The 7,262-nt window shown below is 38.8% G+C and overlaps 1 pseudogene; it reads right to left on the reverse strand.

Moving 5' to 3' along the window:
* The window catches only part of LOC122347532, a 663,620-nt pseudogene that overhangs the window by 139,007 nt on the left and 517,351 nt on the right, over positions 1-7,262 (reverse strand).

Consider the following 7,262-nt stretch of genomic DNA (forward strand, 5'->3'; position numbering starts at 1 on the left):
AAAGAGTCAAATTGATTTATCCTGTGTCAAATAAACATGCACTGCTGCCATACTCTAAACACTTTAGAGGGCTTTTTGCAGTATGAATTAAGAGCAAATGCTCCTTCAACTTCTTTCTAAAAAATAAGCATTAACTTGAGTTGTGTAAGACAATTCCTCACCTCTTCCAGGGTCCACTGGGGGCCTGGTCTGGGCTGTAGACTGTTGGGTTGACGTAGTGTTACAATCAATGTCACAGGTGCTGTGGATCTTGTTTTCCACTTGCTCTCTCACTGTTACCTCATCACTGACTGCATGTGATTTAAACCCCTCAGCAGTGTCCTCGGGGCTGAGTGAGAAAAGCTTTGAGCCTTTAATTTCTTCAACATTTGTAAGCGTTTCCAAAACAACTGGATCTGTGTACCTCTCTCCACTGTACCCTTGGGCAGTGTCCGCACTGTTTGGATTAGATAGTATCTCCCAGAGTTTTCTTCGATTCTGTCTTTATTAAATTTAATAAGTTCCAGTTCTCTTTGTCCTCCAGTACTTTCAAAGTTTATGGGTGTTTCCCAACTATCGTTTTTAGCCATTTCAATATGTGTATTTGTCACTTTATGAATATTTTTTGGACTGTCTTTATGGTCTGTGTCCATAACGGAGACTGTCGAGGTGGTAAATAGTTTTGTTCCTGGTTCCTTAGATTTCTTTATGGTTGGTGTAGTTGGTCCTTTCTTTTCACTGCTGATCTTGTCCACCTCAAATGGTTGTTGACTGCTGGTATCATCAGTTCCCAAACTTAAAATCTTGCTTTCTTTGCCTCCAGTAGGTGAATTCGAGACTTCACTTTCCAAATTGTTAGGATCCTCTGTACTCCCAGTCTCACTGTTGTCTCTAAGTTGGTTCTTACTTTGTTGAACCTTATACAAATCTTGTGCATTTCTTAAATTTTGAGACTTTTGAGTTTGTGATTGTGACTCTGTACTGTTGTTTTGTACCCATTTATTATGCAATACAGTTGACCTCATCACCTGTGGAATGTGTTTGATTTCTTCTGTTTGTTCTTGTTCTGTTAAGCCAGTGGAACTGGAGAATTGAGTTACTGTGCTTACCTTTGTCTTGAGGCCTCTGGTTGTGTTTGGCTCAGTCTGGAAGTTTGACTTCCTTATATAGCTTGGTCTTATTATTCCCGAGCCATTTTTTCTGGCAATATTAATATTTCTGACTGGGATTGACAGCTTTGAATGTACCCCAACACTTTTGTTTGCTGACATGTTGTCCATCACATTAGGTTGCCTTAATTTGTTGACTCTATGTGAAATCACAGTTGTTAGATTTCTCTCTGGGTATCTTAAAGGGTTTGGCATCACATACCCTTTGTTGTCTTGACTTACTACACGTGTGTTGCTGATGTTTTTCTTGCTGTTCTGAAACGATCTCTCTCCAGCTATAACTTTGATTGGAATTCTCCTTCTCCCTATGCCTACTACTTGTGATTGAACCCTACGGGTCGTATTTAATGTACTATCAGTCAATTTATGCTTTGCAGTTGGGACAAGGAGGGTGTGCTTCACCAGATCTTTTTCTGGCAGAGTGGCTTTACTGTGGCTTGGTATGTCTTTCTTCATTGTATCTGCACTCAGTGACTTGACCCCGATATGTTCATTTGCCCCTTCAGTGAACATTCCTGGCTGCATCTGATCTTTAAGATCTGGAGACAGTGGATTAGCTGTCCTTTCATTAAAGGTGCTGTCAGTCTTGTCCAAAGTTGTGGAATCAATTTGTCTGTTATTAGTTTCTGTAATTGGATTTAGATATTTTACATTTTCCACCTGTCTTCCTGGGAAAGTAAATTCTTCTTTATCCACTTTAGAGCTAATCTCTTCCTCACTACTAATAACTACCAGACTTTCACTCACTCCCATGTGCCTTTTTTCCTCTTTGACGATGTTTGGCTGTTCATTGGCATTTGTGGCTATGTGACTGACCTCACCTTGGTTTTCTTTTCTCAGTTTTGTTGAAAGTCTTATAATTCCAGACTTATTTATTTTTCTCAAATTGTCCTCCATAAATTTAGTTACTTGGCTTGCATCTTTCAAGCCATTTCCATCATCTGCTCTGAGACCAGAAAGCCCACCACTGTCTTGTTTGTTTTGGTCATCTGTTGACAGAGTCGGTCCACTGATTGCCCCAGGTTTTATATTTGCTATACGAGGACTTGTTTCCTTGATCCGCATAACACCACTCCTTGCTGGAGAAAATCCAGACTCTTCTGGCTCAGGTTTGACCGTTATGTCCCCAGATTGTGGATTGGTCTTTCCCACCAAAACTTGTCTTTCATTGAAAGTGCTGTTAGTCTTATCCAAAATTTTATCCAAAAAATCAGTTTGTCTGTTATTAGTCTCTGTAATTGGATCTAGATATTTTTCATTTTCCACATGTCTTCCTATGAAAGTCAAGTCCTCGCTATTCAAATTGGAGATAGTCTCTTCCTCACTACTAATAACTACCAGACTTTCACTCAGTCCCATGTGCTTTTTTTCTTCTTTAATCATGTTTGGTTGTTCAGCTTGGTTCGTAATACTAGAGATTGACTTATTTGTGGCTATGTGACTCACTCCACCCGGTTTTTCTTTCTTCAGATTTGTTGGGAGCCTTGTAATCCCAGTCCGGTTTAGTTTTCTTGAATCGTCCTCCATATTTTTAGGTACTTGGCTTACAACTTTCAGGACATGTCCGTCATCTGCCCTGGGACCGGAAAGCCCACTGATATCTTGGTTTTTTTTGTCATCTGTAGATAGGGTTGGCCCAGTAATAGCACCAGGTTTTGTGTTTGCTGTATGCTGACCTGTTTCCTTGACCCGCATAGCACCACTCCTGACTGGAGAAAATCCAGCTTCTTCTGTCTCAGTATTGACTGTCATGTCCCCGGATTGTGGATTGTGGATCTTCACCAAAGCCGGGTTCTTCAGTCTGTCTTCACTGTTAACCTTGACAACTCTGCTGTTTATGTAGGATCCCTTTGGCCTCAGTGGTCCATCTACTCCAGGAAACTTCACAAACCTTCTGTTCACATCTGACATGCTTACATCTGTTATCTTACTGTTAGCATCCCTTGAAATGCTGCTTAATCCATTTGAATCAGGCACATTCTGCACTCTTCTTCTCCCTGTCAGGATGCCACTGACGTTCTTTACATGTCCGTCTCTGAGAATGTTTGGCTGCTGTTTCCCATGGGTTGAGGATTGTACGGCATCCATTTTTATAGGAAGGGATGGTTTTACTAATTCACTTTGCTTAGACTTCAGATCCCTCTCTGAATCCTCAGGTGTAGGCGAGAGCACAGGTTTGACCTTAGAAATGTCCTCAGGTGTCTCGTAAAGTGAGGGGTTAAATATTTTTACTTCTGTGCTTGTCTCAGACCTCTGATCTGTGGTGCCTTGGTTTGGAATAATCCTTGGGGCAATGTTCCATTCCTGACTTTCCAAAATGGAATGATCGAGCCTCTTCATGCCATCCTTAATTGTTCCTTCACTTTCCGATGTGTCTTCTCGCAGTAAGGTTGAAGGTAAGTTTCGGACCACTTGTTCTCCACTATGACTTTGCATCTCCTTGATGCTGATGTTATGTCTTGGAATTAGAGGTCTTTTTTCCTTTTCCTCGTCGTATTCTTTCTGTCCACTTCTCTGTATACTCTGTCTATCCTTACAATCTTGGCAGTCCCTCCTTAGCTGGTTAACCACTTCCTTTAGGTCCTGCAGCTCCTTGGCCATTTTCTCCAGCTCCCTAAAAGGCCTGGGAAGCTGGATGGAGAGAGGTGGGAGGGCGAGTTGATAAGCGCATAAGTTCTCCTCGTCCCCACAGTGCCCCAGGGGCTTTAGCGTTGCCCATGAAGCGATGTCCTCGGAGGTCTCTGGGCAGATGTGACACACAGAAAATGCTAACAGGCTTCCCCATATATAAAACACAGCAAGCCACATCCTGTCCTGTATGGTGAGCAGGTCTGTTCAATGTGTCAAAGAGTGTGTGAGAGAAAAGAATCAGGAGAGACTAGCGGACCACCTCCCTTTATAGAAGTATGAGAGGGGCGATACTCTGTGATGACTCTCAACAGAGGAGTGTAGCAGCCTCCTATCAGAACAGACAGCACATAATACTCAACATTGCAATAATACTAATCTCATAATCTAATAATTTGTTCATTAGTAATCTAGTGATTATTAACATTATGCATGTACACATTAAAACCTAGCCTTTTGTTGTTGATGATGTTGTTTGCCCAGTTTACAATATCTAAACATTGTTAAAGCAGGATAGTATTTAATATTGCATAATACATGATATACAAAATACTGCACTAGCTGTGATATAGCATTAATATTTTGTCTTAACTAAATTGATATTGTTTTAAAATTGCTAAGACTTTTCAAGTTGCAACACCTGCTATTTTATGTATATGCTGTGAAACAGCATGCACATTGATATATATATAGTTTTAACCTCTAAGGGCATCAGAACTGTATTGTGTTGGCTGACCCTGAAGTTTAATCAAAACCATCACACTTACGATCAATCTTTAATCTAGAACACAGCGCATTCTCGGCATATGTCACTTCCTTTCTCACATGTGCAGATATGCATATGTGAAAGAATTATGATGGCAGCAGCTTTCCAACATCCTGCCAATAAAGCAGCATGCCCCACACATAGACATATGCACACGATCCACAAAAGATTCAGAGATGTATTGTAATGCTAAAAGGACTTAAGACCTATTCAGCTGGGAGTAGGTATTTTTGTGTTTCTGCGACATACTTTGAATTATACAAGCCTGTATTTTTCTCACAAAACTAACAATTACGAAAAACAAATGATTCAAACATCCTCTAAGAAGTCTAATCCTCCTGGATACGAGTGCCTGAGATTGCAGTATTTATACAGTGATTATGATTTTGTCGTCTTATTTTAATGTAATTCTGACAAATATTCTGAGATATTGTGCTTTCACCATTGAAGAAGATGACTACTGTACAATTAGCTGCCAAGAAGCATTACCATGTTGGCCAAGTTAGCTGACTAACTTGCCTTTAGAGGATTTGGGTAATGGACAATGAACATTATCCACTTTAATTATCCTCTCCCAATTGGTACATGTATTGACAGATGTCCTTTGTTAACAATTGCAACTCAAATGTTGATGATATCTGGCGACCCATATCAAACCGAAAATATAATGACGAGAAATGTTGTAACAGCCATATAAACAATGGAGCCATAGTAGTCCAAGTGTTAAGCAAGAGTGGAAAACGTTATGTCCAAGTATCTTTAATATCACAAAACTCCCCTCACCAATGTTTACAATGTCAACCTGTGTCCAAACAGAACTGATTGTCTTTAAACTACAGACTTCACAATTTTTATAGTGCTTGGCAGTGATTGTATTTCAAGCCAACTCCCAGTTTTATTACTACTAATCAGAAAAGCCTTACCATTTATGGACAGGACTATTATTGTGTGGTGACCTTTATGATGTCACACTCTGAAATCCTCCGGGATGGTTCAGCCCATCGGTGTCGTTTGTCTGTGTAAACACTGAGATTTTTCCATAAACCATCTCACAGAAACATTTGGCACACCGGTTGGGTTCGAGTACCACATTAGCGACCGCTACATTTGCATGATGTGGTAGTGGTTATTATGTAATTGTGATAAAAGAACAGGCAAGTGCACTCAGACTCTTTCCTAACAGTTATATAACACTAATGAGGCAAATTCTGTGGGAAATCGGGCAAAAGCGAGTTTGCTTTTATCCAGATTTTTAAACTGGAGAGGAGACATCTGGAGTTGATGGTTACAGTGCATCAACAACAGATAACGTCAAGACCGCTTGTTTGCTTTACAAAAGCCTTGACTTCATTAAAGCGTTGGCTAATGCTTGCACAGATTCCTCTCATTGTTGCATGCAATGAAACGGGCGACGTATTGTCTTCAGGCTTTTGTTACTGAGTGATGGGTTTCTTGGAATCAATTTAAACAGTTTGATTGTTAATTTGTGCAGGGTTTCAATTCATTGTCTGCACGAACGTCTTAAATTACACTATTTTTAATGTAATAAATATGCCAAATCAAATTTAGGAATCCTTAATGGTGTCAGACGTGCAGTATGAAAGACTACGGGATAATGAAAAACTAAATAAAAATTAAAAAAAGCACTTTTTTTATGTTTTGGGCGGACTATCCTTTTAGAGGTCAGAACTGGTATGTACTGCTTGTAATGACAGTGTGAGTGAAAATAATTTATTGTCGATTGATCAAGCATGACATATAGTCAGCTGTGATTTAAAATGCATACTCTGCCAAAACAATGACTTTTTCACCTTGAGACACAGATTGTGTCACGTGTAGAGAATAGTGCATACAAATTTATGAATTTCTTCTCTATTTCATTTCTGTATTCCAGCTGAAAGAAAAAAGGACCACTGTTGCAAAAAATAACGTACAATTTCAAAATAAAGCATTTACAAGCTATGTTTGTTAACCAGAATGTTTGTTTGTTAGAAAACTGAAAATGTTGCGTTGGACACACCCACTGTGGAATTTAATTGGTCTAGAGCCATTTTTGCAAACTGGACAGATTTTTGCATTCTTATTATTATTATTCTTTTTTTTTTTTTTTTGGAAAAAAGGTTTTACATATATATGAAATGTTTTGTTAGACACACTAGCTGTGAAATTTAATAGGTCCACAGATATTTTTGTAAACTGGCCAGACAGATTTTTGAGTTAAAATTTCAGTGGACAAACTTTATCTAGAAAAATACCCAAAAGCCTCACTGTCCATGTTTACAAGACTATTTTTTTTCTACAATTTTTTTTTTGCCCATAGAAAAAGGGAAAGTTTCCCAACACGAACAGTGAATGAAAACTTCAGAGAGTGAAAAAACACTGATAATACATATTTATATACATACACATTTATACAAATTCAGAACACCCATACCCGTGTCTTTTGTCTGATTTTATCTTCTCATTTTCATTTTCTTTTTTTTCCTTTTTTTTTTTTTTTTTTTTTTTTTTAGGTGGACTATCCTTTTTTTAATTGTAATTTTAATACACGAAGACAATAGGCCACAAATGCAACATAAAAATTCCACTTTGAGAGAGAGAGAGAGAGACACAATGATATCCACATTTATGAGAGCACATAAAACCAGCAATGCGCTCTCAGAAACTGGTTATCTGGACATGATATGAAGATATTTGGGAGCCTACGATGTCCTGTCTAA

Source organism: Puntigrus tetrazona, chromosome 6, assembly GCF_018831695.1.
Source record: "Puntigrus tetrazona isolate hp1 chromosome 6, ASM1883169v1, whole genome shotgun sequence".
NCBI lineage: Eukaryota > Metazoa > Chordata > Actinopteri > Cypriniformes > Cyprinidae > Puntigrus > Puntigrus tetrazona.